Source organism: Monodon monoceros, unplaced genomic scaffold (assembly GCF_005190385.1).
Source record: "Monodon monoceros isolate NGI ecotype Baffin Bay Population unplaced genomic scaffold, NGI_Narwhal_1 Super_Scaffold_18, whole genome shotgun sequence".
NCBI classification, from domain to species: Eukaryota; Metazoa; Chordata; class Mammalia; order Artiodactyla; family Monodontidae; genus Monodon; species Monodon monoceros.
The window spans coordinates 108,130,273-108,153,253 of NW_021703774.1; positions in this window are offsets into that span (position 1 = coordinate 108,130,273).

The window sequence follows — 22,981 nt, forward strand, 5'->3', positions numbered from 1 at the left end:
CCAGTACATTTAAGTTCCATGCGTGTTGCACATCCTTTTAATTTCCCCATGTTTGAGTGGTCGGGGGGATGGGGGATGCACATGGATAACATTTTATAAATATCACTAGACTCCCACTCTTCTTAGATATTTTCACCTAGGCTAAGTTTTAGAATTAGTGGAGAACCATATTTGGTAAATATCATTATAGTTATTTTGGAAACAAGGAAACTGAGACTCAGAGCATAATCTGTACAAGTTCAAAGAGCTAACAAGGAACAGAGCCAGAATCTGAACCCGCACATCTGTGCAACTCAGAGGCCAGCTTTTTCCCCTATGTCACCTGCCTGTAGGCCATGTCCAAAAAGGGAGCAATAAACAACGTAGCTCAGTTTTCAGAAAATGTGCTGTGTCGGTCATTTGGTATAGATTTTATACTGACTGGATGTCACCATATGCTATTTTTCTTTTCAAAGGACACGCTGTCTAGGAGATAGTGTCTGTCAAGAAGGTGTACACTGGTCAGGTTGTCCCCTCATTGGAAGTATTATAGAACGTAGAGTTGTATAAAATAGAGTAACCTGGTATGGTGCTAGGTGAAGTGGAGTTCTGAAAGCTCTGCCTCAAGCAGAAAGTCAATACATTAAGAGCCAGAGATCACCAAGGAGCAATGTGCTTGGAAACTCAATACAGTAATAAGTAATTCAGCACTGTGTCTGTGAAAGATCCCTTATTGTTCACTAAAAAATGTTAATGCACTGCCCCTTGGTGTCAGTCAGTACTGCATTTTAAAATATACACATAAAACAAATCAATGAGAGGATTTTTTTCTTCCTTGAAGTTTGCTACACAGTCTTGATGATATTATCAAGGCAAAATCTCTATGGGACTATTTAACAACCCTGGACGCTTTTGTTGTAAAATTGAGATTAAATTGAGTACATTCAGAATATGCACTTTTGTGAGAGGCTTATAATCACATACATATAATTAAAAACTAAAGGAATAAAAAAGAATGAAATCTTGTCATTTGCAGCAACATGGATGGACCTCGAGGGCATTCTGCTAAGTGAAATAAGTCAGACAGAGAAAGAAAAACACCATATGATCTCACTTAAATGTGGACTCTGAAACAAACAAAGTTCATAGTTACAGAGAACAGATTGGTGGCTGCCTGAGGTGGGGTGTAGGGGTGCGGACAAAATGGGGTGAAGGTGATCAAAATGTATGAACTTCCAGTTATAAAATAAATAAGTCATGGAGATATAATTACAGCATGGTGACTATAATGAATAATACTGTATTGTATATTTGAAAGTTGTTAAGAGAGAATATCTTAAAACTTCCTATCACAAATTAAAAAATTCTGTAACCATGTAGGGTGACAGATGTTAACTAGACTTATTGTAGTGGTCATTTTGCAATATATACAAATATTGAATTGTTATGTTTTATACCTGAAACTAATATAATGTTGTATGTCAATTATACCTCAGTAAAAAAATAAATTAAAATAGACGGTTCTCTCTATACAAAATATTTTGTCTCTGTTATCAAGTCATTGTATTAGTGGTGATTGTGAACACAGTCAATGGTAATAGACCCTCTGCATTTCATAGTTTGTACGGACAGGCACCAGCCTACCTTAATCAAGATTCTTGATAACACCATGTGTTTATGGAGTGCCTACGATATGTTAGGTTCTTGCTAGGCTGTGGGGAAACAATGAAGAATAAGACAATTTGTTTCCTTGTCTTGGATTATATATCACAGGTGAAAGATAAATGAACAATCAATTGTAATACTGTGTAATAAGTGTTTGGACACTTTCCTAAGCATATAACAAAGCCATCAAATATAGCCTGGGGCAGTGGTGAGGAGGGGGTCCTAAGAAGACTTTTAAGAGAAAGTGACCTTAAGCTGAGAGAAGGGTAACTTGAAGTTAGTCGGACTAGAGGGTGGGTATTAGGAGGGGTAGGATGTGGGGAGGCATGAGTGTTCCAGAGGAAGTGAATGGTTTCTGGGAAGGCCTAGAGGCTAGAAAGGGCATGGGGTATTTGGCAAACTCAACGACAGACAGAAAGGTGGGAGTGAGGATGATGAGAAATGTAGAGAGCTAACCTTAGAATGGTAAGTGAAGGCTGAGGCTAGAGAAATCAGGAAGAGCTGTGGAAGCTGCGTTCAGATGACTGGACTTGACTCTGAAGACAATTGAAGGCAAGTGAGGGAGAAAGGGAGATGGTTCGGCTTGTGTTTTAGAAGGGCCATCGGCTACTGTGGGAGAATGGATGGGAGGAAACAGGACCAGTTGGGAGTCTTCTCAGAAACCCAGGTGAGAGAGGTGGTGACCTCACCTGGGGGACAGGCAACTGCAAAGATAATGGACAGAGATGGACAGGTTTGATAATTGACAGGACACTATGATTGTTTGGATGAGGGTGGTGAGAGAGAGGATAGAATCCAGGATGATACCTAGTTTCTGGCTTGGGCAACTGACTGAGCCAGTGGCAGGTAATGGTTACAGGATGAGGAACTGGTCCGCAAGAGATGATGAGTTCATTTCTGGTTGTGTTGGGTTAGACGTACTAGGAAATCAATCTTCATTTTCTAGTGTTTTACAAAGAGTGAGCTGTATTGTGCCTGTGAAGTAACTGAGATAGACAAGCTCACCCAAGTGTCTATGTGGGTGCAGTGGCATTCAATAATCATAAAAAGCTGACTTTCTTCTGATGGTACTCCTTTACTGACAACAGGTACATATGTGGGCCCTCAGCATTCATGGAGAATACATTTGGATGGTCCCTGTGATAATCTATGTGGCTAAGAATTAGAAAAATAGACAAGCTGGGGATGGCAGTGATGGGCAAAGGCATCTCCTTCACAAACACCCTCCCAACCCCAGCTCCCCACCATTTTCTTCTTTTCTAGAGAAGATCAATCAGGGCTTGGCTGGGAAAGACCTGGAGCTGCATTCAGGTGATTGTGACTCGCTCTCTAGCATAGAGGAGGCTGTGGGAGCTTCCTGATGACAGTAAATATAGGTTTTATTTTTTTAAATAGCTTTGTTAAGGTTTAATTAACATACTATATGATTCACACATTTAAAGTATACAATTCAATGGGTTTTACTATACTTACAGAGATGGATAACAATTACTATAGTCAATTTTAAAACATTTTCATTACCTCAAGAAGAAACCCTTTATTCTTTAGCTATCACAGCCTTAACCCCACTCCCCTCCAGCTCTAAGAAACCACTAATCTATTTTCTGTCTCTATGGATTTCCCTATTCCGGAATTCATACGACTGAAATGATATGCTATATAGTCTTTTGTGACGGGCTTCTTTCACTTAGCATGATGCTTTCAAGGTTCATCCATGTTGTAGCGTGTATCAGTACTTCGTTCCTTTTTTATGGCTGAATAATATTCTGTCGTATGGATACATTTTGTTTATCCCTTTGTCTGTTGATAGACATTTGGGTTGTTTCCAGCCTTTGGCTATTATAAATAATGCTGCTGTGAACATCTGTGTATGCAGTGACTGCTTTTTATTCATCTGTCTGCCTCCAGGCCTCGCACAAGGAAGGATGAACTTTTCTGCCACTGATGTCAATTCAGAGAGGATCCCTAAAGGCAGCGATGGTCCGTGGCTCCCAGGCAGCCTCTAGGATCCTAGGCACAATTGTGAAGTAGGAACATTCATTCTTGATTCTCTATTCATTGATGTAGGTGCCCTTTTCTTGCCCTCTCCCTCTTTCCTTCAGAGCCTTAGACATTGAAGTCTTGATCCCTTTCAAGGACTGCTCTTTAGGCTGCTGGAATTTCTACTCCTCCAACCTGCTCTAATCCAAGCTGCCACTCTTTAAGTATGACAAAATAGCTAGTAAATTCACATAAAGGTATGAATGAGGCCTCAAACACAAAGATTCCTTTGCCTTTTCAAAGAGAGGTGCCGGCCCAAACAAATCTTATTATAAGAAGTGAAGTTTCTTTAAAATCTGAGTTTGCAAAGATTCTAATGTCTCTAGACTATTTCCAGAAATCCCTTACCCTCTATCTCCCAAACCTCCTCATCCTGGTCTTTGCAGTTAGTCTGAGACTTAAACCTGAGGAATTGCTTAGTAAGTAATTAGTTACTTACTTATTAGTCTGAGGAATTACTTGACATGAGTGCCTAAGTAAATCTAACAGGAAAAGTAAACACTCAAAAGTTGCAGGTCATGAACCTGAGAATGCAACCAAACTCTACTATTTCAAATAATTAATACAATGAGAATGGGACAATCAAGGATCATGTGTTGGTGTGTTTACCATCATAAAAGTTATGATCTACCTTCCTGCAAAATGTCCCATTTATAGAAGTGCCCATGAGCAAAAATCTGATTAGCTTTGCCTGAATGTGAAGGGAGATTTTGAAGAGTTCTTTAAAGTGTGATCTGTGTACCAACTGTATCCAGAATAACTTTGTGTGCCAATTCCAGGTGCCCCATTCCAGCTACTGAAGCAAAATCTCTTGGGGATGTGACCCAGGGATCTGTCCTTTGAGCAAGATCCCTGGATGATTCTTATGTACATTCATGCATTAGGGCCATTCAAAAAGATAAGAGCTTCAGTTATTTGCATATTAGATACGAAGGGGTGACCATAATATTTTTCATCCAAATTTTGGAGAGTGTAAAGAAGTGCTATTAATAATTATGCTAAGAGTACAAGTGAATACCAGGACTGCCCTGGCACACCAGAACACATTGTCACCTTGCAAATAAATATCACCCTCTCCGAGTGAGAACTTATTCTGCCATCTTACTCTGCCTTTCTAACTCACCAGAGCCACACTCTCAAAGCCTGTCTACCTCAAAAGTACCCCCTATAATTTTCCTACTTTTGTTGATTGCATATTCCCTAAGTGCACTTGACTTCACCTTGGTAGTCATTTGTGCTGCTCCTCGTTCCTTGTTCTTCCTCTTTTTGACATAGACCAGGCTGAACTTTCTGTCCACCTTGTGGTTGGGTGGGGTCACAGGTCTGATCTGGCCAATGGAAGGACTATTGAGTCACCATGGGAGACCTAACAGAGTTCCCCACACTTGTAGTGCCAAAGAACTAGGGATGTGAGGAACATCCCTCTAATGCTGCTAAACCTGCTGTGTAACTGAACCATACTTAGTGTTTAGTATCCAGTATACTGCCATTTAGTGTCCAGCAGGCCTCAGATGTGATTCTGAATTTGTCATTGCAGAGGCCAAATGTGGTATCTAATAGTACATACACGTGTCAGAATCATATCTATTCGCCCCAGGTGTCTCCTTCTTCTCCCATCTGTTTATAATTTACAAAGAACTCTCAGATACTGTACTTTGGCACTTGATATTTGCATTAGTTCCCTGTGGTGCCAGAAGAAATTACCATAAACTTTCTGGCTTAAAAAAATAGAAATGTATTCTCTCACAGTTCTGGAGGACAAAAGTCTGACGTTAGTATCACTGAGCTGAAATCAAGGTGTTAGTAGGGTTACACTCCCTCTAAAGGGTGTAGGGGAGATTCTGTTCCTTGCTTCTTCTAGCTTCTGATGATTACTAGCATTCCTTGGCTTGTGGCCACATCACTCTAATCTGTAAGACCAGCATCTTCAAATTTCTCTGTCGTCTGTCTTCATAACATCCACTGTTTTGTATGTGCGTCTAATCTCCCTCTGTCTTACTCTTATAAAGATCTATGTGACTGCATTGGGGGCCCACCTGGATAATCCAGGAGAATCTCCCTATCCCGAGATCCTTAACTTAATCCCATCTGCAAAAACCATTTCTCCAAATAAGTAATATTTATAGGTTCTAGGAATCAGGACCTGTTATCTTTGGGGACATTATCAGCTCACCACAACATTCAGTAAATCTTTGGAGGGTAGTGAGAGCAGACATGCATTGTCATCTTCATTTCACAGTCCAGGAAGTTGCAATTCAGAGCATTTAAGATATGTCATAAGCCTGTCCAGTGGCAGACAAGGGACTAGAAATACTGAGCAAATCCTTTTAAGCTGTGTTGTTTCCTTAAGAGCGCCCAGAGGACAAATGGCACGTGGTCCATCTCCTTGCCTTTCTGTGCACCATTGGATGGAGTGCACAAAAGCACAGCACAAAAAGTGACCCTTGGGGCTATCTTGCTGATGGAAATCTTAGCCTGTATAGGACTTTCTTGGCACCCTAAGGACCAGTAAAAAGCCTGGCATGGAAATCTGGATCCAGCTGTGCCATTAATGAGTTGTGTGAGCTTGGGCAAATTTCTGTGACTTTCTGCTTCTCAGATTCCTCATGCTTAAGACAAGGGGATTGGGGCAAAATATAGATATCATGTATGGAGTATCCACAATGTGCTAAGAATCTCTGTGCTGGACTAAGAACTTGGCCTACATTATTTCATGCCCCCCTCACAAACAACATGATGAGAGTGGTATCATTATGCCCATTGTCCTAAGGAGGTTTAGGGAGATTGAGCAGTTTAACCAAAGTTACCCTGTAAGCAAGTGGTATGCCCAAAATATTATTCACCTGTTTGGCTCCAAAGTCTTTCCTTGACCTTCATCTCCCTTGATTCCCACCATACTGCCCATCCATACCACTGTGATACCATGATGCTGGCATGGCACAGGGATCTGCGGCGTATCACGGCCACATGCCAACCAAGCCAAATGTCACAGGACACAACCCACTTGTCTCTGCTATTTTTTAAGGAGTTTGCTGCTGGCTGGCAGCCAGATGCAGGATAGTCCTTTATTCAGGATAGTATGTGAGAGAGATGTGGTCTTGAGCAAAGCCAGAAACTCCCAGGGAAAATTCCCTCATGGGAATGTCACAGGAAACGGAATTGTGTGGATCAGTGGCGGACAGTAGTCTGCTTTTATCAGTTAAACAGCTTGTAAGCATTTGTGTCTGTTTTGGTCTATAAACCCTAGGTTCTTTGTCTCCATGATTTTTGAGGCAGCTTCATACAATCATTGCATATCAAGGCTGGGAGAAGCCCTGGAAAGAGGGTAATCTCACATCTACATTTTGCTTTTGAAGAAACAGAGGCATAATTAAGTGAAATTCATTTATTCAGCAAACATTGAATGAGGGCCCATGTTTCAGATATAGTGCTAAATGCCAGGATGAAGAAATGAAACAACACATCACTGTTCTAGGATCTCTGTGCCTAGTGGGTGAGGCTTGCTCATAAACGTACAATTTCAATAAATATGGTAAACACTGCAATTGTGCTGATTATTCTATGGGAGGCTGAGGGAGTCAGCAGAGACTGATGTTTGAGCTAGAAGAGGAAAGGAGGAAAAGACAAACCAGGCAAGGGAACTAGGATCCGGGAGGGGTCAAGTGTATCCAGAGAAGAATGCTGAGAAGTTTGTGGTGGCTGGAACCTGGGGGGTGTGAGAGGAGGTCACCGAGGGGCCAGGAGACTCACCTCAAGTCAAATAACTTATGGACTGTTGAGATTCACACATTTCAGTCCATACCCTCAGGTAGGTTTTAATGTCACTTTCCTTTCACTGGGTCTATTTTGCACACCTTGGTTTTACTAGGCTAGACTTGGCATCCTTCACCTGGAATGTGAATCGCTTTCCCATGCTGCAGAACTTCCCAGGGCAGCCAACAGGGCTGCTGACCACATGACAGAGTTCTGTGATGTTTGTGGATCAGCTCACACTCCGGTACCCGATTTTCTGTTTCTAGCCTGCAACAAAGCCATAACCCCTGCTCAGCATGGAGGCCTCAAGTTACACCGTGATTCTGAGAGAACATGGTACTTCTGTGTGTGCACATAGTTAAAAATTCCTTCTGAATAAAGCCATTGTTTTTTGGGATTGTTTTCCGGCTTTGTTTTCCGGTCCCCAGGCCCCCCTCTCCTCCGAGCGCATCCAGCACCTGAATCAGAGCCACTGCTGCCTCCCGGGTTGAAATCTCACGAGAACTCTGTGTCGTTTTTAATCACCAAAGAATAACTGAAATTCCAAAATTTGGGACTGCTGTATTTTCTATAGAAATGAGGAGAAGAAAGGTCTACTGTTCCTCTCTTGGTTTCAAGATTAATCTATTGCCCTTTTAATCTAGCTTCCAGATTTTTCTGCAGAATTCATTAACCACAAGTTGGTTTCTAAATCCCCATGGTGCCTATGTATACTTGATATACTTTTACTGGCTGGCTGAACATTATGTTGGAAATGGAGGTGACGAACTACTGCTACACTAGTAGCATGGTTCTGGTATTCCCTTGTCCTTTAAAACTGGTGGATCCTGCCAAATTCCTTTTCATTAATTATAATAACAATAATAACAAAAGATTCTTTTGGGGACTCCTCTCTGCCTTCATAATGCAGTTCTTTCTCTTCTATATTCCCCTTAGGATATTTTCTACTTAATGAGATACAGTGATACATATTCTTCCTCACTGTTTCTCTTCTGCCTGAATGTGATTTTTGTACCTGCAATGGTCCTGCAGTTTGGGTCCAGAGTGCCAAACAGGAATCTTTAAAGAAGGGAAGGAAATACTGAGGCTAAAATTGTGCACTCTGGAGAAATATTATTTTCTTCCGTTAGCATTTATTGATGGCCTACTCTGTGCTATCCTAGATTTTGAGGGTGTAAAGATAAATCAGTCTATGTACACAAGGAAATGAGTTGAGTGAAGAAGACTACTGAGTAAAGAAACAGACACACAGACAGAAAGGATGGGCATCCCTAAAGGGCTGTGAAAGTATGAGACAAGGACTACTTAGCCTGGTTGGAGGGCGGGAGAACAAAGGGGGTACATTTCCAGAGATACACTGAGTTGACTCTTAAGGAAGAGAATTGAATAAGTATTGAACAGAAAATTATGGAAGAAGGGGAGGAGGGAGAGATGACACAAAGTCGGGGGTGGAGTGGAATAGAAGGGAGCATAATTGCAAAGACCTGGAAGCCAGAGATGGGCAAACAAGAGCACATGCAAAGGACTGTATTGAGGAGGGGATAAAAGTTTTAACTAATACCCTTTCATATATCATTATTTCACAAATGTTGGTTGAATAGATGACTGTGGTAGGTATATAATACTGTATCGAGATAAGAAGGACATTGAGTCCTTTTTCCAAGTCCTTGAAGCCATCTTATAAGTGAAGAAGCTGGGATTTGATTTTACTCCCCCGGCTTTTGGTTCAGGTACTTTGCAGCTGCCTCACGTGCATTCACAGAAGCCGTTGTTAGGTAGCCTTTCTCAAGAGGCAGGCCAGTAGCATTATGTGAGTTAACAACCACATTCTCTAGGACTTCGAGGAAACCTGTGTAATGTGTGTACTTAAGAAATCAAGGAAGAAACAAAGTGATTCTCTAAAGGAGGGCATTGGATGAGTTAAGAAGAGAAACCAAAGATAAAGAAGGTTAAGCAACGATGAAGAAAAGGAGGAAAGTAATTAGAGTTCAGTGAGCTAAAGATACAATTTAAAGACTTTTCAGGAAGGAGCCAAGGTGGGAATGGGAGAGATTAGATTGCAAGGTTTCTAAGGGCTGGCAAAAGCTTTAGGGTAAATCAAAGCACTGTTGCCAATTCAACAGAATTTTACATAACTCTAGTAAATTTAGTAACAGTCCATTAGCTGCAAAACCCAGGATCAAGAAGAAAGCTAAAACACAGGGCAAGTTCTGGAAGCCTCATATACCTAAGGGTTTTGGCCTGGCAACATGCTGATGCCTGAAGGGTCTGAGAGATCATCTCTTATGACCTCCTCACTCTGTCGCAGAGGAAACTGAGGCCAGAGAGATGGTATTAATTCTACATGTGATTGAGTTTACTGCTAAGTAGGGACTTTAAATTATAAGCTTCCAACACTCAATTCAGTGCTCTTTGCAAGAATGTGAATTTCAGAACAGGGCATGTGTTTCCAAAAGTGGTCGGAACCATCTCTATCCTCAGGTCAATCATAGAACATAGGGTGTAGAGTCAGGAACCTGAATTACAAAGAACAATGGGAAGAGAAAGAGAAGTGTGCTCTGGGAAAGCAAGCACTAGGAGGCGATGACATTATAATATTGTAGAAGACTGGGACATGAGGAAAAATGGAGTGTGGGAATGAAGAGGTTGGTGAAACACAGAGGGAAGAAAAGGGGTTGGAATCTTGTTAGTAGATGTATCAGAAAGGCTCTTTCTTACATTTTATGCAGAGTAAGCCATTACTTATGTTTTTGTTAAGACTTTTTTTTTTTTTTTCTCTACGCGGGCCTCTCACTGTTGTGGCCTCCTCCCGTTGCGGAGCACAGGCTCCGGACACGCAGGCTCAGCGGCCATGGCTCACGGGCCCAGCCGCTCCGTGGCATGTGGGATCTTCCCGGACCGGGGCACGAACCCATGTCCCCTGCATCGGCAGGTGGACTCTCAACCACTGCGCCACCAGGGAAGCCCCCGGCAAGTTATTCTGACGAGACAAATTACTTTATGGAAGCTATTAAATATATGGAAAGATGGAAAAGAGTAAAAGGAATAGTGAAGAAACCCAAAGCTGCAGGAAGCAGCTACAGGCCCTTGGGCTGGGGAACAAAAGGAAGTGGCTGGGATTTTAGAGCTTAGAAGCTTGAAGGAGGGGCCCTTCCAGACTTCAGAGGAGGAAACTGTCAGCTGGTGCCCTGAAAACAGGACTCAGGCCATAGAGGAGGGAAGGCCACCTGTATGGTTCTGATATTGGTAAGTGGGTGGTTTTAGGAGTGGAGGAAAAAAAAACAGACAGTAGAACTAATTGCTGCTTTGGGGACCAACTACTGCTAGGGTGAGAAGCATTGCTGGGCCGGTACAGATGGGAACAGCAGGAACCAGGAAGGCGTCTGGGTCTTTTCCCCTCCTCCAGTCTTCCAGTCTCCATCTAGAGTCTGCTAATGGCAGAACACAACAAAGAGCCATCAGAAATGGAAAGATATAGTTTTCAAAGTCTTAGTTCCCAAATTAAAAAAGCAGAGTATAGAATAGGGTAGGTTTGAGACTGAAATGCCACAGCTTGAAACCCAAACAACCTCTCAATTGCTCTGTAATCCCCGTGTGTATAGATCTCTGATCCTAGAAACTAATCTCTCCCCCTTCTTGGTTCTGACCCACTTTTCCTCTTCCCTTTTATGGGAAAACTTTCTCACCTCCTGTTTTCTCTTGAAGCTTTTCCAGTCAAGCTCTCATCCCTAACACTCCATGGGAACCAACCTGTTTTGCATTCCAGAAGGCTCTTCTTCCTCTGGTCATGGTTCTAAGTTTTATCTAAAGGATGGTTTTTAAAGGGACATTCTTCTAAAACTCATTGCTCTCTAAAACAAACAAAAACAAAAAAATACACAAATAAACAAACAAAAATTGTAGAGGTCAGAGGTATGACTTCACCAGAAAAACCTCATGGAGGAAAAAAGAAAGATAAACCCACCCATTCTTATTCCAAAACCAAGTTTTTGGATAGGCGGAAAGGGAATGTGTTGGGTAGACAGAACATATTCAGTTATCTTGAGAAGAATGTTAGCTCCAGCTCTGGCTTTTCAAATGGCTCATTTGAGGGACTGATTTGGGGCTCAGGGAAGTGAAAAAAATCTGACCGTCTTATTTGGAGAGAAATTATGGATGATGAAATTTGTCCTTCATTCTCCTCACTTCCTTTGACAATAACCACCACTTCCTCCTTGTTCTCCAAGTTATCAATGCAGTTTAGGCTGGAGACAAATCTGAGTAGCCATATTGATTTCACAAATAACTGTTGTCAGCTTCGATCTCTGGTCCAGAAAAATCCCACTAGATCTGAGCAGCTTTGAAGCTATTTTTAATCTGCAAATAACACTAATCTGAGCTCTATATTCATGGGGAAAACACACAGGCACCCTGGAACTAAAGCAATGTATATTTTCTTTTAATAAACAGTTTGAATATGAGCTTTGAGAGGCTGTAGAAGATTTCTTTTGAAAGAAATTTTACAAACCTCTTGTCTACTAGAGCAAACCTTGCTCAACTGCATTCTTTAAGTCCTTCTTTAAACCTCTTTAATCTCCTCATCCCATATCCTTGATTTAATACTATAGCTCAGATACTTGTCTCAAATCTTGGGAAGCATATCTTGATCTTCATCATAGGTGAAATGGGGTAAGAAATGAGGTTTAATGTGACAATTAAGATAATATCATGAACATGGAAGCAACCCGAGTGTCCATCAATGGATGAATGGATAAAGAAAAGGATACAATCCAGCATTATTCAGCCATAGAAAAGAAGGAAATCTTGCCATTTGCAACAACGTGGATGGACCTTGAGGGTATTATGCTAATGGAAACAAGTAAGACAAAGAAAGACAAATGCCATATAAATTCACATATATGGAACCTAAAAACAAACAGACAACAGCAACAACAAAATGAACTCAGGTACAGAGCATAGATTGGTGGTTGCCAGAGGATGGGGTTTGCAAGAGGGTGAAATGGGTGAAGATGGTCAAAGTGTACAGACTTCCAGTTATAAAATAAATCAGTCATGGGAGTATAATATACAGAATGGTGACTATAGTTAATAATACTGAATTGTATATCTGAAAGTTACTAAAAGAGTAAACCTTAAAAAAAAATTTCTAACCCTCCATTTAGTTATCTTTCTCCCAGACTGCTGCTTCCTGATTCTCATTTTCACCTTTTCACCCTTGATCAAGAATGGCATTGCTCCAAATGCCATCTGCTTCCCTCTTTAAATGTATGTCTTTCCATGACTCCAGAACACTACTTTAAAACTATGCTCCTCTAAAATCCTTGGCCTTTAACCCCAGGTGGCTCTCACCTGCCTTCATCTAGTGTCAAAATCTCTTCCCAAATCCCACCAGCCCTTCCTCCTGTGTACACACATGAATGAATTCAAGTCAGATTAATATGATTTGGGGTTTATTCTAACTTCCTATTTTTACTATATGTTTTTTGGTTTTCTAACAGTGAACTACTTGATAGAGTTTCTCCCATCATTTTCCCTTCTATCCTTGAGCTAAACACAGTGGTTCTTTACACAGACAGTAGTTCAATATCTATTGACAAAACAGCAGAATTGGAGGAGTAAGTTGCCCTCTCTTGTTTACATCTTATTGCTTTTAAAACACACAGAATTCTCTCTCTGTTGATGGAGTGCCTTTTCAAAGCTGCCCATGCTAGGCCAAATATATTCTATGTCAATTCTTCTTGGCCTTGGAGCTGTGACATGGTTGAAAGGTATATTGCAAGTAAATTGTTACTAATAATAATTATAGCACTGACATTTGGAAATAATTTACATTTTTTTAAAGTAGAGAAAATCAAAGTAGTTATCCCTGTAATATTACCCTTACCACTTACATTTTTGAATGGTTAGAAACGGGGGGAGTTATAGTTTTAGATTAGCCACCCTCTTTTAAGGTAACCTTGCATTGTACTTTTGTGTAGTGAACTTCTGTTCATCCCTCTGCTTAGGCCCACATACTATCTCCTCTAAGAGTATTTGGCTGTCACCCCAGCCCAGGCTACGTGCCCCTCCCCTGTGCCTCCATTGCCCTCTCCTGATATCCCTTATACATTGTATAGAAACCGTCTGCCTCTCCTCCATGGACTACAGGCTTCTTGGAGACAAGGACTCTGTTGTACTGGTTTTTATACTCCTAGTATCAGTAGAGACCCTAACACAGAATAGGTTTTAAACATGTTTGCTAAAGTGAGCATAACCAACTGTTCTGAGTGAGTTTGGCTTGGTAAATTACATCTTGTTAACTTTAGAAAATCTTTGCAATGTTAAGACACCACATACAATAAGAAGAAGCAAATGGAGGCAAATAGGGCTGTCATTTTTAAAGGAGGAAAAGGTAAATGGTCCCAGACTCTGTATTACTGAGTGTTACAGGCAGCTTTTAGGCTAGATTGTTGAGGTATTAGATTTCATGTCCTTAGAGATAAAGAAACAGTGATCACTAGTAACCAGCACAGGATCTCCCCACTCCCACGCCAATATATTCACTGGTTCATAGTCATTTATGGAACCCATTCTATGGGCCAGGCACTGTACAAAGGTAACTGATCTTAACCTTGAAGAGATTTCAGTTCTTGTGGGACAGTCACACCTGAAAAGCCTATAAATAGGTATATAATAGCCATCTTCATGACTTATGGAAAACTTACTCAAGGGCTGGTGATGAATAGATCAGTGTTTACCTAAAGATATATTTAAAGTGACATGCACTGAGATGTTTCCCTGTTTTATCTTTACCTACCTTTTGTTAGCGATAATTAACATGATAATGTAGAGATGGTTATATTGGTGGCTGAATCAAAGTTGGGAGGGATGGTAAATATGGGAAATAAGATCTACAACTATCTTTGTGGTTTCAATAATAAACAACATTCATTAAGATGAATGCAAAGTTCTGTACATCAGTCTCAAGACTCAATATTCTTAGGTGGAGGCGGTAGCAAGACAAATTCCAAATTAACACAAGAAAGAACTTTCTAATAATCAGAGCCATTGTCCAGAAATGGAACAAACTATTCTAGGAGATAATGTGTTGTCCTCACTAAATCTTTCAAGTAGACGCTGGGAACCCCCATGGATGCAGGTTGGAGGAAGGGGCCTGCCAGCCCAGGTGGCCCATGACTCACGGGTGTTAGATGAGTAGGATAACTGTGGTGAGGGAGTACACAGGCCTGGGGTCAGAGCAGAGCTGAATTCCCAATAGGCAGGATAAGCTTAAGCTCAGAGCACCGGAAGGCAGGGGAAATCTAATGATAGGAGAAAATATTTCTGAAGGCATTTGATAGGAAATATTTCTAAAAAGGCATTTAAAATGAATCATCCTGGGAAAAATCAGAACATCAGAGTACCTCATTATACTTTGCTTAATATTTTTATACTGAATGACTTATGGGGCTGTTACCATGATCTTTTTAGAGGTTACTAGAATCTCTGAAGACCTTTATCTGGTCCTCGTTTGGAAATGTAGGTCCTGACCCTGGTTCTGTCTTTGATTCACTGTGTGCTTTGGGCTGCAGTTTTCTTTCTTAACAAGTGGGGATTTGACGAGGTAATGACTCAGAGGCTAGGATGGCCCAAGTTGCTTCCTTTTTTCTCTTTCTTTCCGAGTCACCTGGCCGAGGAGCCGGGCAATGCCTTCCCAAGCCCTTCATGTCTGTGAAACGCCAGCAGTTTTCAGGAGATGGGATGCCTCCAGGCCATGGTGGGGAGGAGCGGGCCTGCCTACTTCTGCCAGACCTCTAGGCCACACTAGACACTTCGGTTCATATTAAAAAATAAATCTGGGGCTTCCCTGGTGGTGCAATTGTTGGGAGTCCACCTGCCGATGCAGGGGACACGGATTCGTGCCCCGGTCCGGGAAGATCCCACATGTCGCGGAGCGGCTGGGCCCGGGAGCCATGGCCGCTGAGCCTGCGCGTCCGGAGCCTGTGCTCCGCAACGGGAGAGGCCACAACAGTGAGAGGCCCGGGTACCGCAAAAAAAAAAAAAAAAAAAAAAAAAAAAATTAAAAATAAATAAATAAATAAATAAATAAATCTGGAGCTGTTTAACATTCCCAAGCCGGTTGTGTGCGTGCGTGCACACGTGTGTGTGTGTGTGTGTGTTTATGTGTGTGTGCACAGCATGCAAAACTTGAAAGCAGAGAGTTCCAGTTGGCCCAGAATTTGCCATCTCCATCCAGCTGTTGGCCTTGTCCCTCACAACTCACTTACAGCCCATATTCATAGCTCCTGTGAAGTAGGCCCTGTGATTTTAGCCAGGCGATAAGATTCCCAGCAGCTGGAGGGAACGTGTTTTGACCCCAAAACAGACAAATAAGACTCTTCATCTGGTTGTGGACCTGGGGTCAGGGTGCGTGAAACAATACTGAGATCTTCCTTCTTCACAGAATCAATGTCAGCTGGTTCATTACTAGAAAAAAAATGATTCCACCGAGATCCTACATAAAATATAAACCTCTGTATTTTCTGTTTTATCCCTCAGTCATCATGCTCCTTTCTCATGAAAGTCACAGATTTACTCAAATCACGACTGAGAGGAAAGGACGGCAGAATGGTAATGTGTCACTTTCAGCTGCAAGGGTGTCCTCTTTGGGAAACAAGCAATATTTTAAGCAGGACTGCTGTTACCACGCTTTCAGTTTAAAATGACTAATAAGAGGAGGCAGGAAGAAGAGGTCTCTTTTTTTTGTCTTTGCTATTGTTCTGCTGTCGTCTCTGTGATGTTAGGAAAGGCACTTAATCAGTTGGGGCCCTGTTGATCAGCTGGCCCCTGACAGACCATGGGATGTATTCTGTCAGGGAGGCTTGTCGGCTTTCAGCAGCCTCTGTTCCAAAGAGGAGCTTTTACTTCTTGGCTCTTGGAACGATGTCTGATAGCTAACTAATCACTTGCAGCTTTTTATTCGTATCCACATTTTCGATCTCACCCACATTTTGGAGATTGGGCTGAGTGAAATGTTTGCATTTGCTGAAGGTCTGAACTCAAACAAGGCAACAGGATTTTCTGACTGGGGCCAGACCCTGTCAAGCTAATTTGCTAGGGTACTATTAGAAAACTCGAAATACATCTGAACAGATATTTTTAGATCTTGATTGAAGACGTTTCTCATCTTTATTTAAGGGTCTTGATTCAATTATAAAAAGAAAAACAATACAAAGTAATACTCGACCTGGCTCCTACTTGGTCAAAACCAGACTTACTGTAACTCTAAAATGTTACTGTACTTACCATTTGTCCTTTGGTTTTCAAGCTGTTCAGCATCTGAATACAAAAATTCATTGTTCTGCCCCAAATAACCTCTGTATATTTTGAAGGCTCAAAGGCAACATAATTAGTTTATATACTTTTACTTTTAACTTAATTGTGTATCAATTTTTGTCATTTTGAAAATAATGTCACAGTAAATCTGAAATGATATTATCGGGAGTTTGTCATTTGTAATCCCATGCTATAGTTCAGTAATTATGGAAATTAATGAAGTAAGATAATCTTATTTAGAAGCAATTCACACGATAAATGGAAAATAAAACACAAGAACACAGTTAAACTCAATTCTCATTTTTACAAGCTGTGTCTTCTCATATTACTGGACTGAAACACATTTAGGTTTTCATTGTGAAATGCTGTATTTGTAACAAGTAAGATCACTATTAAAATTAAGCATTAAAGGGCTTCCCTGGTGGCGCAGTGGTTGAGAGTCCGCCTGCCGATGCAGGGGACATGGGTTCGTGCCCCGGTCCGGGAAGATCCCACATGCCGCGGAGCATCTGGGCCCGGGAGCCATGGCCGCTGAGCCTGCGCGTCTGGAGCTTGTGCTCCGCAACAGGAGAGGCCACCACAGTGAGAGGCCCGCGTACCGGAAAAAAAAAAAAAAAATTAAGCACTAAAGAGTATATTCTTTGCTCTTTCTTTATGCAGCTTGAGAGTATAATGTGTTCCTCAAATTGCTACCATATTGTTTCAGAAATGCTTATCAATGTGAAGTGTTATTCAATTTCACGGAATCCACTGTTCCCATTCAATTGTAAACCAAACAAGAAAACAGATGCGTGATTACAGCTCTTTTGAGAATTAACTTTCAAAAAGATGTGCCTCTCCCCCAGATTCCAAATATTTTTTTTTTTTTAGTTACCCTCCTCATTCCAGTTAGCTGCTTTCTGTGACTAGGAGAAGCAGTAGTCAAAATGATACTATGAAAATTTGTCTTCAGAACTACCAGTCTTCTCTTGCCTCTTGAAGACTTTCTTGCCTCCCTTCCACCTCCATCTTCAGGAACTCTGTGCTGTGTCCTGTGTTCTTCCAACTATGGAAGCTGGTGCCTAGGAAAGCAGCTAACATCAGTTATTCCCTAGTGTGATTCCATATTCAGGATTCCAAGGGTATTTCCATTTATTATGTAGAGAATTAGAAACTCTACTTTGGAAGAGATCCTAGCAGTCTGATCATGGCATCTTGCTTTTGTTACCTCGATGTGAGAAAGTTCACGCTTTTCCCGCCATTGCTGATGAGTTCTAATTTTTTTTGGTGGGTAAAATGTGCTTCTTTCTACTTTTTAATCATTGACCTTAATATGCCCTCTAGGAGTAATACAGACTGAATTGAACTACCTGTTCCACTTGACAGCTTTTCAAATATATGAGGAGAGTAACCATGTCTTCCCTTTGCCTTCTTTTAGTCAAGTTAATCATTCCCAGGTCTTTCATTTGTTCCTTATTTGACATGGTTTCCAGATTCTGCCAAGCATTTCCCCTCTCCACGGTCCATCTTGATCACCAGCAGTGAACAAATTCTAATTTCCCCATGCTCTAAAATATGGTATCCAAGACTGAACACGACACTCCAAGTTTCCCTAATTGACAGAGGGGCCACAAGTGACCTATAATTTGGTATCTACACTTCTCTTAATGAGGTCTCTTGGACACCCCGGGCTTCTTTCCCTTAACCTTTTTTAGATCTGTTAGGCATCAAGCATGGCACTGGAGAGACAATAATGAACAAGACCCAGTCCTTGTCCATGAAGAGCCTATAATTGAGATCAAGTCGTGTAAATAAACAATTACAATGTGGAGTGAACACACAGTGATAAGCCTGTGTAGAAGGTGCTGGAGTGAGAGGGTGCAGTGATTGACTCTGGGTGCCATTGTCGAGGAAGCAGTACTAAGCAGAGATTTGATTGCTGCCAATCCAGGTCTCTCTTACTGATAACAGATTTTCAAATGTAAGCATGCATTTTCTCTGGCAGCTGCCAAATGACAGGCTTGTTCATTGTTAAAGGAATTTCAGGACTTCCTTTTCAGCAGCTCTGAAATTTCAGCTCCACCCTCTCTGTGTAAGACCAGCACAGACACTGCACCCGGGATTCTAAAGGCAACAGGCACAGGTGTGGTAACAGGTATCATTTTGTTACTTAAATGGTCTAGAACTTACACCTGAAATGATCTTTTTGCTAGTATCAGCATCCTGTCAGTGACTATTAGTCTTATTTCTTTAAAGGGTGATAGTCAAGATTCAAATCCACAAATATAACCACGTCCTTAAGGGAGATGCACATCCAGATGCCACTTTGGCCAAAATGTACACATGGATTTATAGAAAGGACATTGTCACCAAATTTTGGCTTGGTTTCTTACCCCATGAACTGGGTGACTGTTAATAATGCTTTGCTTTCTTATCTAAGACTGAAAACAGAAATAAACAGATCACCCTAACCTTCCTTTATTGTGGGCCCTTCTTGGAAAACAGGAATTAGTTCCATACATACCTTGTCATATTACTCCTATGTATTTGCAGCTTATTCATTCTTCCCATTAAATTTCCAGCCCCTGACACAGCAGTCCGTTTTGTTCTCAGCCCACATCATAGCTGTTGTTCATTGATAAAGGCTGAGTACAGGGGCAGAGGGTGGGTTGATAAGAGATACATTGAAGGAGGTGTGGGTGGTGAGAAGGTGGAGAGGTGGAGAGAGGTCTTAAAATTACCTTAAGGATAAATATTGAATCTAAAAAGACTTCTGGAGATTGCCGCTCAGCTTATTTCCCGGGGAGCAGGAAAAAAAATATGCTTATTGTGTTTGACAAGGTCTTGCCTGTGTGAGGCATCATGAGAGAAAACACGGGTTGGCTGCCTTTCCCACATAAGGTTTCCTTTACCTTTTGCGTGTACTCCTGCTGACAAAGTGTAGATGACGATCTGGATCAAACACAGGGGGATAAACAAAAGCACTCAAGGAAATGCTTTATTTTTGTTGTCATTTACCTCTAATTATGGGCATAGGTCTTTCCTTACATAGGGTTGAAATACAGCTTCATCTTCTGTTGCTAATCTCTGAGAGATTGGAATTTTATGGCTCTGAGCTTTAATTCTTTAGCTTCAGAGGTGACCTTGACAGGGCCAAGTTCTTTTTATGATAATGCCTTAAATTTGTGCAATACTTTACAGTTCAATGAAATCTCAATACACCTTATCCTACTTGGAGTTAAATAGAAAGGTGTTATTCTATTTTATAGGTGAGGAAACTGAGGCTCAGAGGGGATCCAAGTTGCTTCAAGGTCATAGATAGTAAGTTATGGAGTTGGTAGTATATGCTAATCTTTGCATTCTGGCTCCAGAACTTCCTCTCCTGAACAGCAGCCTCTAGTTGCAGTGGAGGTTGCAGTTCATTAGGTCCTAGTACAGGTCTTATTGTACGTGATCCTCACAATGGCCCTCTAAGGGAAGATAGGCAGATATATAAGGCATATTGTTTCCTTTGCTCCTTCTCAATAGGTAGGCTAAATTAGAAGAGAATTATGCTTAGTTGAAAGTCAAAGAAATCTTTTACTCTCCATGATATTTTATTTTGTCTTCTAATCTCTAAGGCTCTTTCATGCTGTCATTCATGCAGCATATTTACTAATATTTAGGAAAGTTCTTGTTGCTGAGCATAGTTCAGCAACTGTGGCCAACATCAGTTTTGATTAAAAGAAAGAGATGCTTCTAAATAAGAATTGATGCTCTGTGGTCTCTGGGTATGACTCCTGGCTGAATGTTGGCTGGCAGAGTGTAAAGTCACATTGTTAATCTTCTTTCTTCTCTTCATCTTTCTTGTCTACACTCTTCCATCTCTAATAACAAACTCAGTCACTACCAGCAGCTTTTGACTTGTCTACACCTTGAGACAGTCACTTATCACCAGACCACACTGGCTACTCCTGCATTTTTCCCACTGTGACTGCCAGCTGGATAAAGCTCTCTACAGAGCTTCTTCATGGGCCTGTCACCTGTGTAGTTGTACAGGATATAGTATTAAGAAAGGCCCCATGCTTAGCTGAATGCTCCTGCTGTCACCAACTTGAAAGTCTTGTTAATTTTTGAACAAGGGGCCTTGCATTTTCATTTTGTCTCCAGCCCCACAAATTATGTAGCTGGTCTTGGCTTTCTAACCAAACTCACTGCAGCACACAGGGGTTCACATTCTTGTTCCTTTCATTTACTTCAGAAGTGTAGACCTCTATCCAAGAGACCGGATCTAGTCTTTGACTAAATTTTATCTGAAGGTGAAAAGATTTTTCTAAAATACATAGACTTCTGTCATATTTTCTTTCTTAAAAGAAAAGAGAGTTATATAGCTATTAAAAAAAACAAAACAAAACAAACAACTCTTACTGCACAACTCAGGTTCCTGTTTTACAGGAAAATGATCTCCTATAAAGATGTCCTCCTGAAAGAGAATGAGAGAGAGAGAGAGATAAAAGGGGAGATAGATGAGAGAGAGAGAGAGAGAGAGAGAGAGGAAGGGAGAGAGAGAGTTACAAATAAGTTTCAAATTCCTGGGGTCAGAGGTTGAAGAGCTCAGAAAACTGGACAGAATAGGATATATTCTTATACAATGAGAGGGAAAATGCTTATCTATCAAGCGAGATAGTAGATGAAATTTTGTATGGCTCTGAATTTTGAATTCTATGGAGGGGGCTGCTGAGAGTGGGGATGATTAAGGGGGTTAAGAAATGTGGGACTTTCTCTCATTTGTACCATCCTTTGCTCTGGAGCTGACTTCTACGTAACCCCTCTGCACCGCTTTTTTTTTTTTCCTATTTTCTAGTTTTTCCTCAATTCTTTTTTTCTTTTTCACATTCCTAGCTTTTTTTCTTTCCTCCTTCCTCTCCCATTATGCATATTATTTTATTTAGTTTATTGACTATAAAGATATGTTCTTGGCTCTTAATTTAAAGAGCGATTAAATTTTGTATACATTCCTATACTGTTTGCTTTTTTTTTTTCCAAAGGACAACCTGAGGAATAAGAGACTAAATTTGAATTACATTGAAAAAAACTACTTAAAGAGTTGATTACTTGAGAAGTCCATGATTTTCTTTATTTCCTTTCTAGATGATTATCAAAAAGTTGAAATTATTACCAGAATTTAAAAAATAACCCTTATTATTTTCCTGTTTGTCAGTTGCCCCTAATGAATTATCAAGTTCTCCAACCCAAATTTATTTAATGACTATATGGGTATATTTTTCCTGTATTAGACTGTCTTGTCTTTAATAGAATTTGATTATAGAATTAGTTTCAAAACTTAAACTTAGTGCATTATCTAGGTTCTATATCCATCTTTTGATCTGGAATTTAATTCTTCCCTGTCTTTGTATGGGCACAATGAGAGGCATTGGAGTGAAAAGATGAAAAGGCACGACCCTCCCTCAAGAAGTTTGCAGTAATTTGGAGAGATATGCCAACGATTACAGTATGAGAATTGATGGCTGGGAAATGGGCCACAGTGTAATAACAGGGCTTTCACAAGTGTGAGGATCACCAAAGTCTTGAGTGAGATCAGAGAAGGTTCTCAACCAGTACAACTGGTAAACTTTCGCCAATTTCCAAAATTATGGAAAAAATGCTCTTGTATTCTGATAGGAATGGACTTTTCCTTTTGTTGGGAGTTTGGAGAGGTTTGATAAGCACTGGTTTATAAGATACTTTTGCGAAAGAGATGAAGGTGGCATAGCTAGTTAGCACTCTCCTTGAGACAGTAACAAATATTAGGAACTAATATGACTTAGGGTAAAATACCTAACCGCTCTGTGCCATTATTTCCTTACCTGTAAAACAGGTATAAGAACAGTACCTATATCTCATGTAGAGTTATTGTGAGGATTAAGAGAATTTGCATGCTTAGCAGAGTAAAAATATAGTAAATATTGCCATTATCATCTTGACAGTTTCAAAGAAATGTCCACATTTAAAGGGATTTTCTTCCAAAGCAATCAAGCCAGATATGGATTTTCCTCTCATGCATCTTTTAAAGTTGAGTGTCAGGCAGGCAAATTAGAGGACGCTTTCTTAATCTGTGGCATCGATTTTCACTTTCTCCACATATCATTGCTCATTTGTATTGAGATATGCCAGCAAAGGCTAAAAACATTGTCAACTACTAGCCTTGGTTACAGAGAGAATCATGGAAAGAGGGCCAGTAAAAGAGGAGGCACTGGGCTTCATCAGGATG